At 38.7% G+C, this 24,140-nt stretch overlaps 1 long non-coding RNA gene across 1 annotated transcript in view; it reads right to left on the bottom strand.

The window, feature by feature from the left end:
• LOC124978978 (uncharacterized) overlaps positions 1 to 14,555 on the bottom strand; it is a 59,758-nt gene extending 45,203 nt beyond the window's left edge. Inside the window, exons 1-2 of the long non-coding RNA XR_007107599.1 lie at positions 14,469 to 14,555; positions 11,646 to 11,707 (exon numbers count right to left, since the gene is read on the bottom strand). This is a non-coding gene — a long non-coding RNA (uncharacterized LOC124978978). The remainder of the gene's footprint in view (positions 1 to 11,645; positions 11,708 to 14,468) is intronic.
• Positions 14,556 to 24,140: the final 9,585 nt, after the last annotated feature.

The following is a 24,140-nucleotide window of genomic DNA, read 5'->3' as shown; positions in this document are numbered from 1 at the left end:
CTACCTATCTCCTTGGTAAATGTTAAAAATTCATCCATAAAATTGTTCCAGTCCAATGCCTTTTTTGGAAATAAGCTTTTTGAGAAACAATGTTTACTTTTTGTAATTATGTAAGAAAATCATGTCCATTTATGTTCAATTTGTGAAAAGTATTTAAAACTACATAAGAAAAAGAAGGTTATAAAATCATCTTTTTTTTTGGGGTGCTGGGATCGAACCCAGGGCCTTGTGCTTACAAGGCAAGCACTCTACCGACTGAGCTATCTCCCCAGCCCCATAAAATCATCTTAATATCACATTCCCCTGTATATTTTTTTCCTATTAACATCTAATTCCTATTAACGTCTAATTCCCATTAGCGTCTAATTTTCTGATGTTTATCTTCTTATCATTGCCAACCCTCACCCCTGCCCAGTTCTCACATCCACGTTCAGTCACACAGTGCCTTTATTTTACTATTACATGATTTTTCTCTTTTTTCTTAAACTTAGTAATATATTATAAAACCTTTCCATGCCAATAAGTGCTTCCCATAATATCTTTTAATGGTTGCCATTTAGGGCAGCAAGGCACTGTAATTTGTTTAATCGTTTTTGGAAGACTCATCTTACATTTTATCATCACTGTGTCACGGGATGTCTTTTCTTCACATGGTCCCCTTCTCTTTATGTCTGAGCTTTCTTATGAATCTGCCCTGTAATTTATTTGTGCATAGCCATCCTTACGACAGCAGAGAGAGGTCTATCCATTGCTTTGGCTTTAAAAGGTCTTAATCAGAAATTGCAAGTGTACCTGTTCAAATCTTTGATCAAACAAACTAAACAAAGGGAAAGATTTGTACTGCATTCTGAGAATGTTGGCTCATTGGCTTGTAGTCCAGAAAGGGAGCTCCCACTCCAAGCAAAGGCTGTTATGCAAGAGAGCTCCCTGCATTTGGGAGAATTCCTTTTCTGCTTTGTTGTGGCAACCAGCTAGCTGAAGCAGAACTTCCTTTCTAGCTGGCACAACTTCCTCACTGTGGGCCAGTTAAGGAATCCCTGACTTTTTTCCTCAGAATGGCCATCAAAATGTGAGTTCAAATAATTTAAAAGCCATGACAGCAATCATGTTCTGTGTGAACTAATGACCAATATCAAATGTATTTGTACTCCAAAGACCTCTTAAAACCTACCCTTTTCTTCAGCTCCTGTCCCTGTGAGGTAGAAGGTGCTAGTGGGCTTCTTCCATTTACTTGTCTGCCTGGCTTCTTTTGCTGCAGTAAACTGTCAATTGTTTGGTCCATCACTCAACCCAACCTGTCTGCATAAGGTCCCTTATGAACTCCATTCAGTCTGATTTGTGGATGGCACCCTTTCTGGTCCTGACAGTGGTCCAGAGCATCCTCTGCATTTTCATGAGAATTTGAAGTGGAGGACCCCAACACGTGTACTCAAATTGCCATCTCAAACTGGAAGCATTGTATATGCTTTTTTCTGTGAAAAAAGCTAAAATATAATGTGTTTTATATAAAAAGTTATTTTTCAAATGCAAAGCCTCCCTACAGAGAAAACGTTTATTTTACCTCTCCCAATTTCCTGTTGGGATTCATTATACAGCAACAAGCTCTGACACTTGTATCCTGAAAGCAGAATGGAAGGTGGAGAATTGAAGCATGACAAAAAGTTCGAGGTGATCCGAGACTGCAATCTTTGTACCCCAAGAACTTCTCACAAAACGGGTGTTTGATAAACATTCTTAAGTTAATTGAAGGAATATCCATGCTGAGAATTGCTCTTTCAGCACTGGGTGCTATGCAGAGTCCAATACAACTCCAGGAGCCTCAGAGCAGAATGACCACCTGGGTGCTACTCACATCCTTTCCACGGGTGACAGGGAAGAGTGACGTTCTGTGATTATACAAGCTTCACATGGAATGCCAGAAACCCAGCCTGGGACTGAGGGTCAGGATGATAAACACATCATGGCAGATTTCATAAAATCAGAATGCAGCACATTTTGCCATTTCCTCTATTTGAAATGGAGAAAAGACTATGTAGTTGTGAAGAGAGAAGGAGGAAGGGAGGGAGTTATTCTAAGATGATTTACTTCGCCTAAATCTATGAGAAACATATTTTGGAATTCTCACGAGAAGTCTTGCGGTCCTTAGATTTGAATCTGTATGACTTCAGGAAGTTGATATCTGGCCAGGAATTTGAAGATTGCTTTCTTTATTAGGTAAAGACATAATTTCTGTATTTACTAATGCTTTTGGAACATGAGTCTCTTTCAAAAAAAAAATATCTAAAATGTGAATTTTTTTTCTATTTAGAACATTTAAGACTTGGGGTGTGCTCTATAAATGAAAATGCTAATATGCATCGCAATCAATTTTATACAGAGAACACTGCTGCTCATCTTCCACTTGAAAGGGCTAGTCATATAGAAAGAAATTCCTAAATACAAGGAAGAAGTCACTTTTACCAAATTTTTGGTAAAAGTTCTTCAGAAAAACAAAACTAAGAATGATCTGAGATGATAGAATTACATCTTTGAAAATAGGAAGAGACAGAAAAGTAAAAGAATAAAATAACTAGTATGGCACACAGTGCCAAGAACCATAGAGAGAACTGAACATGGAGGGGTCGCATCAATTTCCATACTCCTATTCCTATTAGTTTATATTGATTCTACATTAGTTTCCAGCACTACTTATGGCACATGATCATCAGCACCTTCAGGTAACACAAATTTATTGTCTTGCAGTACTGCAGAGTCAACAGGATGGGCTCCTTCTGCAGGCCCCAGGGGAGGATCTGTGCCCTTGCCTTTTCTAGCTTCCTCGGCCGGCCCACATTCCTGGGCTCTTGGCCCCCTTCCAGGAGTGTATCACTACCACATCTGCTTCTGTTATCCATCTTTCTCTGATCCTCACCCTCCTGCCTCCCTCTTATGAACTCTGACCCCAAGTAAAAGCCCTGAAGCAAGAGTAAGTCTGGTCCCTTTGAAGAACAGTGAAGAGGTCAGTATATGAGGAAGAAGAACGGGAGGAAGCACAGAGGGACAGGAGGAGTGGGAGGGAAATGGGTGACACCCAGCCTGGCAGTCACAGTGAGAAGTCTGTAATTTATCCTGAATGGGGGAAATTCCTGAGAAGAGAAGTGACATCATGGCTCATATTTCTAGATGATCAGTTCATGTTATAAATGGCTTATAGGTGTGTGATGCTTAATATGGACTATCAAGTTGATTGGATTGAGACTTTTGGGTGTGTCAGGGAGGATGTTTCCAGAGATTACTGACATGTGGGACAGCAAACTGAAGGGAGTAGACCCCCATGAATATGGGCAGTGCAGCCTAATGTGGGGCTGGGGGCCTGGAAGGAAGGAGGCAGAGGAAGGAGGAAGCCAACCCAGAGAGGCAGGTGCGCTCGCGCTCTCTCTCTCTCTCTCTCTCTCTCTCTCTCTCTCTCTCTCTCTCTCTCTCTCTCTCTCTCTCTCTCTCGCTTGCATTGCTGCTCCGACTGCCTGAGGACGTTAGACTCTAGCTCCTTTACTCTTCCAAACCAGAATCTGATCAGTGGCAAACCAGAGAGTTCCTAGACCTCCAGTCCCAGATGGGCTGCATCATTGGTCCCTCTTCTTCTGAGGCTCCAGCTTCTAGACTGAGAATCTACTGGGATTCCTCTAGTCCTCCAGGCTGAATAAGGGCATTTTGGGACTATCTGGTTTCTGATCCTAGAAGTCATTCAAATCTATCTGTGTGTGTGTGTGTGTGTGTGTGTCTCCTATTCCTTTAGAAAACTCTGACTTATACAAAGCAGGAAAGGGCCTCATAAAGAATGAGGTGAAAAGTCTGGCTGGAGGATCTACGGGAATCCATAAAGGGGGTGATGGGAAAGAGTCTGAGGGTGAGGAATGACAGGTTTCTTGGCAACTGACAAAACAGGACAGCGTGAGATTCGTCACGATGGTCTCAAGGCTGACAGTGATGGGGAGGCAGTGCTGAGAGGTGAAAGAGTAGGGGTGGGCTCTCCTACCGCCTCAAGGTGGCCCAAGGAGATGGCAAGGAGCAGAGGTCTGCCCTGAGAATACAGAGCACAGCCCTGAAAGGTAAGATTTCCTGACCAGCCAGACAGAGGAACTTCCAGTGCCTCCCCCAGATCACACATTACCTGACAACCATCACCTTTCCTAACCTCCAGCCCTTCTCCCCTCTTCCCTAACTCCCACTTCAGCTCCATATTCAGTAGCAAAATCTGACTCCCAGTCCACGGTTGGAATTGTTAAAGAGTTTTCTATCTCTTTATTCCTTTTAAGTCAAATTCGTGCCAGGTCTAAGTTCCTATCTTGCTAGGCTGGTGAGAAATCCAGAATTAATTCTGGAAGAGGAAAAATCTTTTCTTGAGTAGGTACAACTCATCCAAGGATTTGATATCAAGAAAAGGAAGTTTTAGGAATCTTTCAACATTGATAGACAAAATAATATTTATCTTTTTTTTTTTTTTTAATTGCCAGACAACTGAGTCTTGGCTACCACAGAATCTGGGAAGGTTTTGTATTGAAAGCATTTGCTTTGGACCTAGGTACAGGTACTAGGTATGCATAAATGCAAATTCCATTCTGCATTTTCAGGAAAATAACTGGGAAGGGACAGAGTTTAAATCTATGTGACTCATCTACAGATACAAAAATTATCCACAATTCCTCCCCACATACACACACATGTGAACCTGAAAATACAGTCAAATTTGACTCTGGAGTAGAACTTGCATATCTCTTAGAAGGCAGATTTCTTGTTCATTTGGAATCTACATATCTACTCCCAGAATAATAGATGTTGTATCATTAGAATGATCCTCAGTGCAGTTCCAGAGTGTCAAGAAAATAAGACTCAAGGAGAAATAGCAATAACAAGTTTTCCAATCTAAGAGGAGAAATACAGGCAATTTAATCAAGAGCCGAGTACCAGGGTTGCCAAGTTACCAGTTTGTGAACTGGTGCAAGAAGACAGCAATATTTCAAATGTCACTCTCCAGGAATGGAGACAGTGGGCAGAAGTGTATTTTTTTTTCCAAATTATGGCAAATACAAAATGCCAAAATTAACTTCTAAGAATATTCTCTCAACTAAACTTAAGTTTACAGGCCATGGATTCCAGGCAACCAGCATTAACTAACCAGAATTTGGGGAGGCCAAACCAAGATTTTCACCTACTCTCTTTTCTTCAATAACATCCAAGCATCTGTAAGGCTCTTTGGTAGCACTGAATTCTCAGGTTTTGGTATATAATTTTGCTGGAGATGTCAGCTTCAGGGATCTGGACATTATCTTGTTTTCTAAAAATGATGGGTGTAGTACTGGTGCTATGGAAATCTTGTGTGTTCTCTCAACTCTTTGAGTTCTTCAGTAAATGAAAGATTTGGCCTTGAACTAGTAGCATTTCTGAGGTCCTGAAAGAACCACATTCTTTCTGAAAAAGTAGCCCAGGCTGCACATGCTCAGAGAACCTTCCCTCTCCCAGAGCCCCAGATGCTGACACTAATAAGCTGAATAGTAAACTGGGGAGAACAACATTTATACTTTAAGTTTACTATCACTGACTTACTGAGATTTTGTTGAATCTAAAGTAAAATTTAGGAAAATGAATTGTTTCAATCCATAAACATGGCACCCTGCTCCACATCTATTTATCCATTTATTTACTCAATATCCTTTATTTTGTTAAATGTTGTTAAATATTGAAGAACATTGGGGTTGTTTCAACTTTGGAGTGTTAATAAAGTTGATATTAACATTTGCACCAAAAAAAAAACCCTTTAATTTTGACATAAGAATTTTGAATTTTGGTGTTTGAGCTTGCAAGGATAATGACATTCATTTACAGAATTTAATATTTCCTAGATTTTAATATCTATGGATTTTAATTTAAAAGGGGTCTTTGTGTGGACTTTATTATTACTTCCTAGGACTTAGATAGTTGAAAAATGTTGTATTTCCACTTGGGGGATTTCTAAATTGTTTGTTAGAATTGTATTAGTGCATGCTTTATTATTGCAGTGTCTTTATGATGTCATTTGGTCACTGAAAGAATAGGATTAGATGAGACTGGACATTATTTGGATTGGGAAATAGAATCTGAAGTGAATACTCAGTCTTGAACACAAACACCTTGGAGTTAGCTGAACTAAAGTACTTCTCTGACCCACTGGAGACTCTTCTGACTGCCAGATCTGCACAGCTCATGGGAGGCACCCAGGGATTCTCGGTGGAATACAGGTTTATATTGGGTGTGGCCTCACAAAGGAGGGAATGGGGCTGTCCTTCGGGAGATACCCACCTTTCTGGTTGCCCATGGATTTAATGGCTTAGTAGTTAATTTGGTAGCTTACAGGAATATAAAGCCAGGAAATACTAGGTAGGAACTTCCCTACATCCATGATGTCTCTACTCCACTAGATGTAACAGCCCTGGCTTTTCTCACCCTCTAGTCCCAATCCTCAAGGAAGGGAAACTTACCTAATTGGTAAATTTAAGAAGACTAAATTGGCATATTCATTTAGCCAACCTCTAGGAGGCCAGCCCAACACAGCACTTCCTGGGCCCAGGACTGAATAGGTCTCTGTTTGACTCTATGGTTTACATTGGGAAATCATCTGGGGCTACCTGATGTTTAAGGCCAACTGACTGCCTGTATCAGTAATAAAGGTGATAACTCGGTCCTGTGTTATTTCTTCTTTTATTTCTTAATTGGTTCAGAACCTAGGTGGTAAAGACTGATGCTATTTAAGGAGCTCCTAAAAGATCCCACTAATGGGGACAGAGGCATCCTTTCCATTAGGGTTGGTTAATTAGTAGAATAGAAATCTAGGGGTGCTAACAGACATCTTATCATTCTGCATATTTGAAAATAGAGGGAGTCCTGCCTGAAAATAAGTCAATACAAAGAAGGCAGAGCCATGAGTATTGGAAAGAGACTGGGACTTGATGACGCATTTCGAGTATCTGCATCCTGCTGGATGTGACACCTGTGAGTCTTTCAGATATAGGATACAATGCCTTTCCTCCTTTGCTCAGGCAAGTTAGAATTATATTTCAGTCCCTTACATTTGAAAAGATCTGGCCAATATTGTTTCTAATATTGTTTAGAAATGAATTGTTTTTCTTGAATCTCAATGGCGAAAACATCTGCTTTTCCAATTTGTTTCTGAACTGGATAAAATGTAAATTTAAAAATGCAAGCCACTAGGATACACTTACTAATTTAGTAACTTTGGCCTGGCAAAGTCAACCTCCTCCCATCCTAAAGACTTTCAGAGATGCTCTTGTCAGATACCTGGAGGTGGGAGGGTGCGGCAGAGGAGTGCAGTACAGTTACTACTTCCCCAAATAATGGAAGGGCTGCTTGGTAGATAATTACATCATGCTGCTCTTGTTTTTTGAGCTTATGGTAGTGTCCTAGTTCATTTTTAAAAATTTTTTATTTGTTCTTTTTAGTTATACATGACAGTAGAATGTATTTTGACACATCATACATACATGGAATATAACTTCCCATTCCTGTGCTTCTACATAACATAGAGTTACACCGGTTGTGAATTCATATATGAACATAGGAAAGTTATTTTCAATTTATTCTACTGTCTTTCCCATTCCCATCTTCCCTCCCTTCCCCCCATTTCCCCCTTTCCAACCCAGTGACTATTTCATTTTTTTTTGTTGCCGTTGCTATAACAGAATACCACAGACTGGGTAATTTATAAAGAACAGAGAGGTATTTCCGAAGTTCTAGAGGTTGGGAATTCCAAGGTTATGAGACCTGCATCTGGCAAGAATCTGCTTGAAGTGCCATACCATGCCAAACAGGCAAAGCGAGAGAGAAAGAGCAAGAGCCTTTATAAGCAACCCACTAACCAGATAATAAGGCCACTCCTGTGATGACATTAATCCACTCATGAGGACACTGCCTTCATAACCTAACACCTACCATTAGGAACCTCTTCCCAACACTATTGTATTGGGGATTAATTTTCCAACCCATGAACTTTGGTGGAACACATTTAAAATTTTCCTCACACATGATTATATATTTGATTTAAAATCTCTTATGACAGGAACTTTAGTAGTTCATAGTAGTAGAAAGAGTGCCACTTATTCTTTGGGGAAAGTCAGTGGGAATTGAAAAAATACACATGATAAAAAAATTAAATATGCTTCCTTCAAGGAGATATTAGGAGAAAAGTTACATTAATTACAAATTAACAACTTTAAAAGTTTAAAACTGATTTCATGGTGGTCTTGTCAACATTGGTAGAGTACAAACATGCCTGTCATTCAATGAAGAATTTCCTAAAGAGTTCCTATTGTTATGGTTTAGGTATGCAGTATTCTCCAAAAGCTCATGGGTAAGACAATGCAAGAATGTTCAGAGGTAAACGATTAGATTATGGGAGCTGTAACAATCAGGGAATTGATCCATTTAATGGATTAACTAGGTGGTAACTATAGGTAGGTTGGGTGTGGCTGGAGGAGGCAGATCACTGGAGGTCTGTCTTTGGGGTTTACATTTTGTCCAGGGTGAGCACAGTTTTATCTCTGCTTCCAGGAAGACAGGTTCTGACCTGCTTTCCTCCACCGTACACTTCTGCCAAAATACACTGTCTCACCTTGGACTGAGAACAATGGAGACAGCTATCTATGAACTGAGACCTCCGAAACTGTGAACCCCAAATAAACTTTTCCTCCTCTAATTTGTTCTTATCACATATTTTAGTCATAGAAACTAAAAGCTAACTAAAACACTTATCAAATTCAATTGTAACACTAAGATAGCTGGTCAAGGGCAAAAGAATCATGTGGAAGAGCAGGGGATGGGAATTCTAGAAATACTCTCCACCAAGATCAGAGTCATCGGGTTACATCTCAAAAACAGGGTACCCTCTGTGTATGTATTTGGTGATCACATGGAAAGAAGACAACAGAGTTTCAGAGACCAACAGGAAATCTAAACACAGACCACTCACTTAACTGTGAAATTGGTTGTTTAATGATTCATATGTCTAGACTGAGTTCACAACATCATGCATAGAACAGAAAGAATTTATTTACAAAATGGGAGTAGAAATAAGTTACACGTATATCTGAATTTATGAAAAGAAACCACAAGTAAATTATGTAACTCCTAGAGTTCTTAATTTTTTAAAGTACCTTTGTCAATTTTCTTTCTTTCCTCTTTTAAAATATCCAATAGATTCTTTAGGCTATTTATACATTGTTGAAACAACCTCTGAAAGTCACTGTTGAAACCAAATGGCTTCACTTCACTAATTTTAGCAAAACCATTTTGTGATATTTTTCCAAGTGAATATGTGTAGAAGGAGATTTTTCATTAGGGCTGCTGCTGCTTCAGTCTTGAAGCAGACAAAATGGAAAATTAGTCTGCTAAGTAATAGAAGTTGAGAAGAAATTTGTCTTTATTCCTTATCAAAATAACTGAAAAAAAAACTCAGCTAAAACAGAAAAGAAGTCAAATAAAATGATATCATTTATGGTAGGGAGAGCATAAAGCTAATTTGTGCTTAACCCATACCTATCAAATGATAACTGTTAAAAATTTTTAAAACTAAAAATTAGACTCCCTGTACATACAGAAAAAAATCTTTTACTCACTATAAAAAAGGGACAGAAGTTTGATAATTTTTTAACTTCATGTCCAGCAAATATGACTTGATAGACATAATAAATATTTCTTTAACAAAATTCATGCTTCCTGTTTCCACTGTAACTTTTTTCTATACAACATGCAATTAATACAATCTTTATTCTTAATTATAGTGAATATGATCCATTTTACAATTTTTTATTGAATATATCATGGATTTTTGTCTAAAACTGGTTGAATTTAAAATCAAATTGGAGTACCATAAATTATTACTAATAGTTACCATAATTATTATTATTGAGTAATAATTCATATTCAGTTTATATGTGTATAAACTGAATGTACTCTGGCAAGTTCCCATTCATCTGTATCACAGTTTTTTGACATTCCCCCTACTCATTCCAGGTCCTGGGACAGAAGATTCCACTAAGGCAGCTGTTGTGATAATTATAGTCAGATTTCAGATTTCAGCAAAGATTAGGTCAGTTATTTCTGATTATAATACGATCCAGTTTAAAAAGAACATTTTACATTTCTTTTCTCCCTGAAGAAAATGCATGTGTAATCAATCTTTCAACTGCTCACAAAGTTCTTTCCAAACCAGAGAGCTCAATAAACTCCTAACAGGGATGCAATATGATAAATTCCAACCATTTTATGCTGATAATTCACTTATGTAACAAAGCTGAGTGTCTATCTTGTAGGAATCAGCACCCTCCTTACTGCTATTTCCTCACTGTTGCTTTCATTACCAGCAATACAAACCAAGTATAGCTCTTATGGGTAAGGAAATACTGTATTAAAAGAAAATCAGGGCCTCTGAGAATCAGCAGGACTCTGGAGAATGGGACTTGGGGCTGGACCTCCCTTGCACTCCAGATCTTAACACATCCAAGTGGATTAAAGGGCCTCAGGATGTCTCTGCCCCTTCCCAGACATCTCTCCGGCTTAAAACCCTTTCTTGGCTCCCTGTTGCCCTCAGTCTAGTCCAGTATCCTCAGCAAAACCTGTCTGATCTTTGATGATCTTGAATGTGCTGTCTGCACTTTCCACCTCCCACTCAGCATCCAGCTCTTTCCAGTCTACCTTGTCAGCATCCTCTCATGCCAATTCCTCTCTTAAGTGCTAAGTTAGGGCTTCCCACCTAGTTTGCCAAAGCCCAAAGCACTTCTGCAAATTAACTTCAAATATGCCAAGACATTGAGGCCCTTGGAATTGCTGGAGGCCCTGCTGGTCCATTGATTTTTGTGTGCAATGACATGAAAAATACCAGGAAGCACGGCTCCAGTCCAATCATGCTGATCTCCTTCCAATTCCACAAGAGTACCAGCATCTCCACTGCTCCTGAACTTTAATCCATGACATTCCTGATGCCTGGAATACTGTTCCCCAGTTCTTTGCCCAGCTTATCCTCTCAAAGGATAAGCTTCTGCACCAATTCTTGTAGGACTTCCTTGACTTCCCATATTTGTTTAGCACATCCTATGAGTCACTCCTGCAGAGAGCACTCTTTACTCTGCCTTTTGAAATATTTGTGACATTTAAGATGATTTTCACTGATACCTGACTCCCTGACTCTGTACCCTCTGGTTCTCTACTAAATCCCCAGCAACAAGAATAAAACTGGCCTATGATGGACATTCAATAAATGTTTGTGGTTGAGTGATTCTTGGCAATTGTGTTTCCCCAGAATTAGATAAATAAAAATAATAGTGATGATTACCCATGTGTGCTCTTCAAAACCTGTTCTGATAGTTCTAATTCTTTCTTATTTGAAAATAAAAGAAAACTGAAGCACTGAAAACAGAAACTGGCCACATACCCAACGTGGCACAACACGCTGGTGGGAGACTGGTAATGAGAACCCTGGCTTCCTGCCGCTCCTCTGTTAATGAGAAGAGGTTGGGAAAGCTTTGGGCACATTTACGACTTTTTCAGGCCGAAATCCTGTAGGGAAACTAGAATTCTTTTTCAGAAAACTTACATGACTGCCACAAAAACAAACTTACGTAGCATGATGTATCGGTCTGCCCATTACAGCACCTGCTCACATGACTTCCTGCTGGTCTGTCTGAAATTTGAAGCACTCAGAGAGCTTAGTTATGGAAATCTTTTGTCGGTCATCTATTCATTTTGTGTTTTGAGTTTTAAAAAAAATGCATCTAGAAAGATAAATGGAAGAGTTTAGAATGTGACATTCAGCCAAAGGTTTTTGTTTCTTTTTTTATACAATTCTGTGAAACTGCTAGCACTCTACCTGGGTTTTTCTTTAATGACTCCACGCAATTTACAGAGGTAACTAAAGTGAAGGAAAAAGCTTCTAGTAGGAAATATAAGGAGGCAAATGTAGCCACCATGTGTAATTCTGATTTCTTTTCAATATATCATGTGACATTTTTGATTGTAAATTGATGGCAGACGAGCCTCGGTATGAAAAATTTACTATTATGTAATGCAGACACGTTATTCATAACGATGTGCCAGATGGAAAATGTGAGCACTTTAACTGGAAAGTGAGTTATTTGTCTTTGTATTTTGTGTAAATCTTCAAGGCATAAATTAAAAGCAGAAGATGTATTGTATGGTTTCAAGACCTAGAAACCTCCACCATACTCTAAATCTTTCTGCAACGTGAAGGACAGCGTATCAGCTGGCCAGATGGACACTCTTATCTACTCTCAAGTGCTCTTGTTCCACTCTGGGATGACTGGGTTAAAGAAAAATGTACCCTGAAATGAGTATTTCCAACTCTAAATATTCGACATGAACCCCGAGGCCAGACAGGGTTTATTTTAGTTTCTATTTGCAATGCCCCGTGTGGCGCATCATGTTGAAAGTTTTCTCATTCAGAAAATATTTCAATCTTCCATGGTTTCACAGTGTATATGTGAAAAAGAGCCCTGCACAGAGAAATGATCTCTATCTTAGATAGCCACTTGAAATAGATTTATTTTCTTTTCACATTGCCTGAATAATTTATGTGGTATATTTTGCTACTTATAGAGATGAGAAACTTAGAAGTCAATTTTTTAGAGCTAAGGAAGCTTTTTTCCCCCCATAAACATCAAGCCAGTACTCAGAATGTCCTTAGGAGCAATATAATAAAATAAAATAGGAATATTTAATATATAAATAAAAATAAAAATTCACACTTAACATTATTGCTGTGCACCTCAATGAATAAAATACAAAGCATGAAACTGAAATGTAAAGATGACAAAACCTTTAAAACACAAATATATCCATGGACCAAAAATGTGTAAATTATTTCTGCCCTTAAATAGCAGCCTGGGAAACCATACAGCATATTTTAGATTTGGAAGCTAGCAAACAATTTTCACATAGCTCATGTGACAATGGTATTATGGAATATTCAGTTCTTGCTCTGCTGGGCTTCTTCCTGCTCCAATCCATCCCACTTGTAATTGCCGGACATCTACGGTTCTGAACATGGTGTCCCCCAGGTTCAAAATACTTCAAGGCGGGCTTCCTTTTATCTAGGACATAGTTTAAAACCCTCCAGGATCTTATCTTTTGGAGATATACACTAAGTTATTTATAGAGGAAATGATATTATAACCAAGATTTGCTTCAAAATAATTGGGACTGAAATGGAGGAAAGAATGGAGAGAGAAGATGGAGAGGGATGGACGGAGGGAGGCACGGATGGGATATGGTGTGTTCATCTACATGTGGGATGAGTGATGACAACATAAGATTGGTTATTGGATTTTTTTCTACTTCTGTGTGGTTTATAAAGCTGAAAAACAACCCTTTAACATTTAAAGCCTCCTGTAATTTGAACTTATTAATTTTTCTTTCATGTTCACAGTTAATCTCTAAACTACCAAGGTAACACCCAGATTTTGTCTGGGCTTTTCTTTTCTCAACTCTGTGCCTTTGTTCTAGCTATTTTCCTTCCTGGAATGTTCTCTTAGCTTTGTGGACTCCACTGGATGCCATTTTCTGAAACACTTCCCACCTCTGACAAATAATAGTTTGAACTAGCAGCAAGTGGGGCAGGCCTATAATCTCAGCGACTTGGCTCAGGAGGCTGAGGCAGGAGGATCTGGAGTTCAAAGCCAGCCTCAGCAAAAGCAAGGTGCTAAGCAACTAACTGAGACCCTATCTTTAAATAAAATATAAAATAGGGCTGGGAAGGTGGTTCAGTGGTCAAGGACCCCTGAATTCAATACCCGGTAACCAATAAATAATAATAATAATAATAATTCGAACTAGATAATTTCCAAGATCTCTTTCAAGCTATATTTACTGAGTGAGGCTTGACCACTCACTCTAAAGACAAATGTCTACTTAGGAGTAAAGTCTATGAAACTGAGAACTCCACTATCCATATTTGAGTTAGGATTAAAAGTACATTCGACAGCAAGTTGTTGAGGGAATTTTGACAAAATTAGGTCCGCCACCTTTAAAATGTTTCACTATTCTTGACTTCCTGGAAATCTATCATTCCAAATGAAAGCTGGTCTAAATAATCTGTACGGTCCACTTAGCAGTACATTACTGTTTCCATGGAACAAGTGTGCTATACGAAGAGAGAGATGTTAGAAACTGTGAACAATTCATAGGGGCTGGTTGTAGGAATTTGGCTAAAGAGTGTTAGACCATGAAGCACGTAAAGGAAGAATGACTAAATGGGTTTTGGTTCTCCACATCTATCTGAACACTATTTCTTTCTTTTTTTTTTTTTTTTTCCAAATAAATGCGAGTGAACATTTTTGTTGCTTGGATTTCCAGAACTAAATGTTAACTGAGCCTTGTGGCTGGCTGGTTTGTTTACTTATTGTTGAAGAAGATGAAACTGTACAGACCTGGTGTTGTCAACAGGCAGAATGCATGGGTTGCCACTCGTCCCATTCGCTGTCCGAATAAGCAGATATAATCAATTTCTCATTTCTACAAAGTAAAAAACCTTGATTGGTAAATTTGATACAATTTAGAATGAAGACATTGCCCTTCTCTGATTATAAAAATTCCATTCAAGCCTCAGCTCCTTCTGTCATCCCTCAATTTCCCGCTGTTCCCTTCTGGTTACATCTTTCCTTTTCCCCAACAACGTGTTACTTACTGAACAATTACCAAGTGCAGCCACTGTGCTAAATATTCTTCATGAATTGTCTTATTTAATCCACTTAACAAGGTAACCAACAAGTTATTAAAGATGATACTTGTTTGGCAGAATTACAGAGAGGCTAAGATACTTTGTCCAATGTCACATAATTAGTGATCAAGCATTGTGTTGAAGTCAGACATACTGATTCTACTTTATTTTTTTTTTTTGGAATGTGTGTATGTGTGTGTGTGTGTGTGTGTGTGTGTGTGTGTGTGTGTCACTGGAGAGTGAACCCAGCAGCACTAGCTCAATTGCTGAGCTATATCCCCAGCCCTTCTTATCTTTTCTTTTGAGACTGGCTCTAAGTTGCCCGGGCTGGCCTCCATCTTGAGATCCTCTGTACCTGGCCTAGATTCCTGAGCCCAAGCGCTTTGCCACTGGCTCACTGCTTCACACAGCAAAATGGACTTTGTGGATGTAAATAAGGTCACTGATCAATTGCCTTTGAGATAATCATAAAGTAACTAGATGGGTGGGGCTAATGTTATCACACAAATTCTTGAAAGGAAAAGAGCTTTCTAAGGCTGGAGACAGGAGAAGTCAGAGGGATTCAAAGCTCAAGGAATCAACAACATACCATGGCTGGCTTTTGGACAGAGGGGAACACATGTAAGGGCCAGAGAGTAGCTTCTGGTTTCTGAGAAAAACCCCTGGCAACAGCTGCAAGGAACTGAATTCTGCCAGCATTCTGAGACTTGAAACAGATTCTTCAGATCTCTAGATAAGAGCGGCCCTGTGTATATTTCAGTCTTGTGAGACCCTAACCTGGGAACGGGTGGAGTCCACCCCAGACTTCTGACCTACTGAACTGTGAGATAAAAAATGACTGTTGCTTGAAGCTGCTAAATCTGTCGTAATTAGCAACAGAAAACTAACGCAGCACAGTTTTTTTTTTTTTTAATTAGGTTAAACCATATTAAATTGTCAATATGAACCATTGTGACCTACAGAAATAATTAGATCATTTGGTTCAATCTAATATTATTTAAGGGGTGTTCAGGCTCACATTATTAATTGGTTAATTGGTTTTTATAGACTTGACATCTGGGGAAGACACCAAAAATTAATTGTTCAGGGCTGTGGGTGTCGCGCAGTGATAGAGCACTTGCCCAACCTGCCTAAGGTCCTGAGTTCCATTTTCAGCACTGCAAAATATTAAAATAAAAATTAATTAATGTTCGTAAACTTTACTCACTCTCCTGTCCTTTAACTCCCCAAACTGTGCACCCAAGAAATATATTGACAGTTCGTCAATCCCACAACAGAAAAAAATGTCCTCCACCCCATATCCTCTTGTTTCTAACTGCTCCTGGTACCAATTGTGAACCTATTAGTTTGTGTCTGCTCTCAGATCTTAAAGTATCTGAGGTCAGAAACCATACACTAGTTTCCAGTATAATGTTTTTATATTAATAAATGAGGATTTAGTTTTATAATGTTGGCCCTTTGAAATGAAAAGAGGTGATGATTCTGTTATGCAGAATGAGATTGGGGATTTTGTATTAGCAGAGCAGAAGAAAAGATGTTTTTTGGTTTAGACCATAGACTGAGATTTTGAAACTCTTTATCTTCAAACTAAAAGAGCAGTTGAGAACACACCAAAAGTTCCCATGCACAGAAACAGAACCCAGGGTTGATGACTGATCTGGGAATTCAACAAGTCACCCTTTCAAAAAAGCCCACAAAATCCTCTTGAGGACAAAGAACAATGGTCATTGTCATAAACTCTTAATTTTCCAAGCATCCAGCAATTGTGCTTTCTTTACAGAACTTAAAATACTTATATTTTTCTTTAGCCTTTATATATGTAGACCAAAAGACACAAAAGATAAACTCGATACAAGTAGGAGTGATGCTTTGATCCCACAGAGATGGTTTTGAGGCAGAGTTGAGACCAAATAGCTCCTCCTGGTTGTCACTGAGAGCATGACATTTATCATCAAATCAGTGAATTGATTTCTGCTGGAGCCCAACTGTAAGATGGAATAAAGAAACTAGTTGCGCGCGCGTGTGTGTGTGTGTGTGTGTGTGTGTGTGTGTGTGTGTACATGAAGGAGGAGAATATACAGGGGAGGAGAATAAAAGAAATGAACTGGACTGGACAGTGGGTAATGGAGGGCAGGGAGGAGGGAAGGGAACAGGAAGGACAGTAGAATTCATTGGTTATAACTTTCTTAGTCTTGTATTTGTATACACGACAGGGTAACTCCACAGCATGTGTGACCACAAGAGGGGGAACCGAATAAAATAAGTTATACTTTGTGAATGTATATTCTGCCAAAATACATTCTATTGCCATGTACAACTAAAAATAAAAATAAAATATTTATAAGAAAAAGAAGAAACTAGTCTTGTGTTCTGACTAGTCCTATTGTTTCAAGGACCGAATGTCAAGGTTGATCCATTTCTGCATAACAAGAGGTTGTGGTTAATTTATAAAATATGGCCAGTTTACCACAACCAGTCTATTTAGGAAACCCTCAGGACTAGGCTTCCAAATTAATAATGTTCACTCTTTGGGCAATCTTTGTTCATGGATTTCCTCCCATTAACTTTAGAGTCAGCCACAGAATTTTACCAATAAAATTTCAATTACGTATAATATTGTTTAAGGAATAATACACAGAAATCTTTTCATTACTAGCAAAGGAATACTAATAATATACTTACAAGGATTTTTTTTCATATGTAGAGAAAATAGGTATGTTTGTCAACACTGTAATTTGAAAAAAGAATTATTTCAAATGGTTCTCTTCTTTCCTAACATTTTAATTTTTTTTTCTGTTACTATGAGCAGGCACATGCTGAGTAGTTTTAGTCTATTTCAATAACAAATAAAAGAAAAATTGAGCTGGGCATGGCAGTGTATGTCTTAATCCCAGCTTCTGGGGAGGCTTAGGCAGGAGGATCCCAAGTTTGAGTCCACACTTAGCAACTTACTGAGACCTGATCTCAAAAATGAAAAATGGACTGTGGATTTAGCTCTGTGGTAGAGTACCCCTGGATTCAATCTCCAATACTATAAAAGAAAAAGAAAAAAAAATAGAAAAAGTTCATATCATTACTTGATTCAGTTGCTCTTGAAGAATATTAGAATTGAAAGAGAACTTGGAAGTTATCCAGTATGGGACAAGCGTTAGTGAGTCCCTTTCAAGTATCATCATCACCGAGTGATTTTATAGCCTTTGTTTAACCAAGGCCACCATTTCAGTCTGAATAGCTCTTACCATTAGGAAGTTCATCCTCACATTAAAATAAAATATACCTTTCTGTAATTTCTATCTATTGTCATGAAAGTCAAACTGTACTTACAATTGCAGCTGTTTTGTTCTTATCTTGCTAGTTATTATTTAATTATAGGTCTTTGTCTAGTCACTGTGAAAATTCTAACATTCTCATTCTGTCAAACTACATTCTATGTTGTATGTCGTTTTGTATTTCTTTAGAAGCAATTCCCACAAGTAGGATTTCAATTCCCAAAAGGCATAATCTTAAACATTGTAGCAGAAAACTTCAAAGTCATTTCTGAAATTTCTCCTAAAACACAGGCATGAACTCAGATTGTGGAAATGAGTTATAGTTCCTTTGAAGTGTTTCTTCTTAATTCCTCCAAATATAAATGCTAAAACTAAAATGTCAAAGTAAGCAACAGTAATGTTAACACAGTTAATACTGAAGGTAAATGTTAAACACATGCATACAATTCTGGCAAAGAGCATCTGCAAATGTAAAAAATCAAGAGTGGTTTCATTATAGACAAATCTGCTTGAATAGTTACATTAAATTGCTTTACACGACTTATCTTGGCATTTTCTAATTATTTTTTAATTTGCAAAAGTTCATTTCTAGAGAACATGGCCAGTAGTGATTATGATTGCAGAGGTAATACCTTTTCCTTGTTCCTGGCAATTTTCTGGAAGCACAGCCTTGGTGCTCTCCTTTGCCCATTTTCTCATTGTCTTTCCTCTGGGAAGTGAAGCAACTCACTAGATTTGAATATTTGTAAAGAATACCCTGACAAGCTTGTTCACTGCTGTCCTCCTTGTCCCCTAGGTAGGGAGCCTGTTCACTAAGATTCACATTGCTTTTGTGCTTGTTCACACAGCTGGCCTGGCTGGAGCAAAGATCATGCCTGTCCAGCAGATGGGCAGAGGGGGCTGCCTAGGTCTGGGCACAACTCGCTGGCCTATTTCACTCTCTGAGTCACTTTCTCCACTTTGGCTCCCACCTGTCATTAGTTTAGAACTCAGCCTGGGAAGAGGTGCTATTTAATGCACTACACCACTCACCTCTAGGGCCCCCAAACGTGGGAAATCATGAAGTAGTGTCATGGTTTGGATATGAGGTCCTCCCTCCCCCACCCCTGCAAAGCTCCTGTGTTAATGCAAGAGGTGGAATGATTAGATTATGAGAGCTGTGAACTAAACAGCCCATCCTAGTTGGAATGAACTAACTGGGTGGTAACTGTAGGCAAGTAGCACGAAGGCTGAAAGATGCTGATCACTCAGCAAGTGTCTGGAAGGGTGCATCTTCCCTACAGACCCCTTCTCCCTCTCTCTTTGCTTCCTGGTTGCCAAGAATGGAGCAGTACTCCTCCGTGCTCTCCTGCCACAGAGGGTTTTAGTTCTGGTTTTGTTTTGTTTTTAGGACTGGTGGTTGAACCCAAGGGAACTTTACCACTGAATTACATCCGCAGTCCTCCCACCACTTCTCTCTTTCTTTCTTTCTGTTTTGAGACAGGGTCTTGCTATGGCTGAGTCTGGCCTTGAACTTGAGATTCTCCTGCCTTGGCCTCCTGAGTTGCTGGGGTTACAGGCTTGTGCCACCTTGCCCTGCCCACCATGATATTCTGCATCAACTCAGACCCAGAGCAATGGAGTTTGCCCACCATGGACGGAACCTCTGAAACCAACAGCCCAAAATAAACTTTCCCTGCTTTAAATTGGTCTTGTCAAGTATTTTGGTCACAACAAAGAAAGTTGACTAACACAAAAGAGTAAGACAGCTTTTACTTAAACCAAGAGGAGAAACAAAGTCTTTTCTCTTACTAGAGGTAAAATTTCAGATCTTCATCTTTACTTAGAAACAAAAGTAAATTTAGGATAGAAACCATATCCCTTGCTAAGATGAATGTTCCAAAATCTGAATATATACAAAACAGGTACCTGAAGGCTTAGCAAGTTATGAAAGTAGCATTATTATGTGTTTGAGCATTTTTTTAAAGAGAAGTTAAAAAATTACAATGGACATTAATGTTTTAAAAATCATGTAATTTTTTGAGCCCCAGGAATAAGAAATTATCTAGTTCAACACATTTGTGTTATAAGAACAGAACCTAAGGCACAAAGATTCTAACACAATCAATTAAACACAGACATACCACCAGAGCAAGGACCAGAGTGCCAATTATATGAAAATATTAATTGATAAATATCATGAAACCCAAAGGCACAAACACCACTTTGTAGATTGTTCTTATGCATCTGGCAATATACTATTAATATGGGCAGACCAAATATAAATTTATCCAGCTTTTACCAAAGAGGGTGATTAACTTTTTAAAAAGTATGTTAACTAAAATAATAAGATAAATAAAAAATAAGAATAATAAATAAGTTAATTACTATAGTGCTTCCTATACCAGATTACACACATTCAGTATTTGATTGTATTATACATGAAGATGTTACAAAACGTTGCATGAATTTTCAACCAAAAGCAATTTGCTCTTAGAAAAACAAGGAAACTAGACTGAATTGTGCTACTATAGATCCTTCACCAGGCTCCTGGGGAGCTAAAAGGTTAAAGCAAGAACCACATAACATATACGTAACAACTGGCCTTAGAACAGTTCTCTTTTGAAGTCAATATCAATGATGTAACTCAAATTTTAGGCAATCTGCAGCAAGAATTCCCATCCCACCCAACACTGAGCAAGCTTTTTGCACTGTCTTCATTTGCGTCTTAAACAATAGGTATTATTCCCCATTTTCACTCGCATTGTTTTGTGCATTATGAGTTCATTTGAACCTTACCATCTTCTTTCACATCAGCAATTCTAACAGGACTGATGTCTTTGAATTTTGCTGCTTAGGCAAAAGTCTGATACTGAAGCTGATAGGCAAGAAAACATAAAAATGAACCATGAAAGCCAATGCATCATTTGGGAGAATGAAAAAAAAAAAAAAAAAAAGACACAGCATCTCAAATCAAAACAGACCGAGTCTGAAATCACTGGTTGACCCTTCTATGTGTGCATTTTAGTCAACTTTGCATCTCAGTGACCAAACGACCTAACAAGAACAGCTTAGAGGAGGAAAAGTTAATTTTGGTTCATGGTTTCAGAGGTTCAGTCCCTGGTTGGCCAACTAGAAAGTTCTGGATCTAACGTGAGGCAGAACATGCTGGTGGAAAGGTGTGACAGAGGGAAGCATCTCAGGACTGACAGCCAGAATGCAGAGAGAGTTAACTCACCAGCAAAATATAAACACCACCGGCAGGTCCCCAGTGACCTACTTCTTCTGGTTACATCCTACATTCCCAAAGTTACCACTCAGTCACAGCTCTCAAAAGCTAATTATTTCACCTCTGAACATTCTTGAATTATCTCACACATTAGTTTTTAGGGAATAACACATATCTAAACCATAATAGGCTGGGAGCTGGCTCACCCCAGCAATTGTCATCTCTGGCTCATCAAAACTTTAACATCTAACCTCTCAAGAGATATCTACTGGGTATTTATAATGTACTCAACTCAGCGTTCCATGCTTAGAAGAATAAAAAAGAAATAGAAGGACGATCCCTGCCTTCAGAGGGTTTATTCTTTAGTTGGAGAGACACAGCCAAAAACTTGAAACAGTCAGACTAGAATTGCAATGTAAAATGTCTCAAACCCACCTAACACAGTAACCTGCCTCCTACTTTTTCCCATTAAAACACACTGGTGGTGCTGACGGCATGTCCCAAGCAGGAATGCCAATGCTCTTCTGCTCCTGTAAGTTGAGTTATGTTTACTAGGGATCAGTCACTAGGTACCAAACTGTTTATACTGGGTGCACTTGTTTTGATAATCATAAACCAAATTAGTCCACAGTTTCTTGAACCTTTGAAATAAAAGTGTGAAAAGAGCATTTTCTGTGGAAAACAATTTCAATTCCTTTGGAAAGACTCAAAGAAATTGAGACATTTAAAATATTGCTGTTGAATTAAATCTTAGCAAGACAACTATTGAAGATTGGGGGAAATAGTAGAAGAATCTAGGAAGATATTTCACCTTGATGTTCTGCCTTAGGGGTCAGCAAAACTTTTCCTAAATGAATATAGAGCCAATATTTTCAGTTTTGTGGGCAATATATCAATATGGTCTTCTCAACTGGGCCAGTGAAGCAGGAAAGCAGCCATAAACAAGACATTGAAAATGATCCTGGCTGTATTTTAAAGAACTTCATTGATGAACACTAAAATTGAATTTCATATAATATTCTCATCATAATATTTTTAAATTTTTCTTTAACCATTGAAAATCTTAAAACCATTCTTAGCAATAGGCTGCATAAAAACAAAAGATCTGGCTCCTAGGTTTGCCAGCCCCTTAAGTTAGGTATCTTTAAGAATAAACAGAGAGAGGTCTGGGGAGGTAGCTCAGTCGATAGAGTGTTTTCCTTGCAAGCATGAGGCCCTGGTTTGATCCCCAGCACCGCCAAAAAAAAAAAAAAAAAAAAACACAAAGAGAAAGGGAGTATTGTCATATTGAAAAGCAACTGCATGCATTTAATTTTATTTACTGTAACACATTATATTAGTTTTCTTGCATTGTCCTTAAAAATACCACTTGGTGGCTTAAACAATGGAAATTTATTTTCCCACAATTCTGGAGACTGGAAGTTCAAGGTCAAAGTCAGGCAGGGTCAGTTTCTGGTGAGGGCTCTGTTCCTGACTTGTAGATGGCAGCCTTCTCCAATCTCTTTGCATGACTTTTCCTCTGTACTTGCCCAAAGACAGAGAGCGAGCTCTGTGGTATACTTTCTTATAAGGAAAATCATCCCTATAGGATCAGGGCCACACCCATATGACCTCACTTGACCTTCATTACTTCATTACTTTATTCTCCAAATAAAGACACATAGAGGATTAAGGCTTCAGTATATGAATATGGGGGACATATACAGTCCATAACATAGCTATGTACGATTTGGGGTATTTTTAACAGGTATACATTAGTACATCAAGACATTCTGGAAATAATCATTAGTCATCCCATTTGATTTGTGACCTAGTATCTGTAATCCCCTCATTGTTCAAATGTTCCCATGGTCAAAACACATTAGGAGATCTGGCCATTGAGAAACAAGTTTCCCCCTACCTTCCCAAGGAGCTGAAATAATTCTTTCCTGCCAATGACTGCTTGTGGGGTCTCTGTAGCACAATCTCCCATGTGTCCTGGCCTCTCATTGTCCTTCCAACTTGGAAAGATACTGAAAAAGAGGAAACTATGGAACCTGTCTCAGTATTAGAATAATTAAGAACATTTTAAAAGCAAGTATCTTAATAGTTCTTGTTTCTCATTATGCTGTTTTTAAGTTCTTATTTCTATCAAAAGATAACTAGCACAAGATTTTTAATGAAAAACATCTGTTCTTGAGGCATTCCTCCCGTTTTCCTTTCCACCATCACCTTGCTGTCTACACACACTTTTCCTTCTCTCCTCTTCCCTCTTGATCATTCTTTCATACTGAAGGCTTTCCCCAAATGTCTGGTGACCCTCTGCCATCCACTCACAGTTAGAATCAAGGCGCTGAAGCTCTGATTGGAAACCCTGTACACGTGGATGGAACTCAGTGACTGACTGGCATCTCAGTAGGCAACTTGTGTGATCCAGCTATTTTATTACAGCTCTCCTGCAATATTTGTTTCTACAGATCATTCTTTCTGAAGAGACTAAGTTGCATTAGTCAGTTCTTGGTTGCTGTAACCAAAATACCTGACAAGAACAACTTAGGGGAGGAAAAGTTTATTTTGGCTCACAGTTTCAGAGGTTCAGTCCATGGTGAGCCAGTCCCCTTGCTCTGGACCCAGGACGAGACAGGACATCATGGTGAAAGGGCAGGGGAGAGGAATATTGCTCTGCTGAGAGAGAGAGAGAGAGAGAGAGAGAGAGAGAGAGAGAGAGAGGGAGGAGCCAGAAGGGGAACAAAATAAATAATTCCCAAAGCACGCCCCCAGTGACTCACCACTTCCAGTCACACCCCACCTGCCCATTCACCTCCAGTCTAGTGGTCCTTTCAAATTATTAATCCATCAAATGAATTAATCCACTGACTAGGTCACATTTCTCATAATATAATCATTTCACCTCTGAACAGTCCTG

This window comes from Sciurus carolinensis, chromosome 3 (assembly GCF_902686445.1).
Source record: "Sciurus carolinensis chromosome 3, mSciCar1.2, whole genome shotgun sequence".
NCBI classification, from domain to species: domain Eukaryota; kingdom Metazoa; phylum Chordata; class Mammalia; order Rodentia; family Sciuridae; genus Sciurus; species Sciurus carolinensis.
Note: the sequence above shows the minus strand (reverse complement) of the source record. Positions and strands in the feature narration are given on the sequence as shown.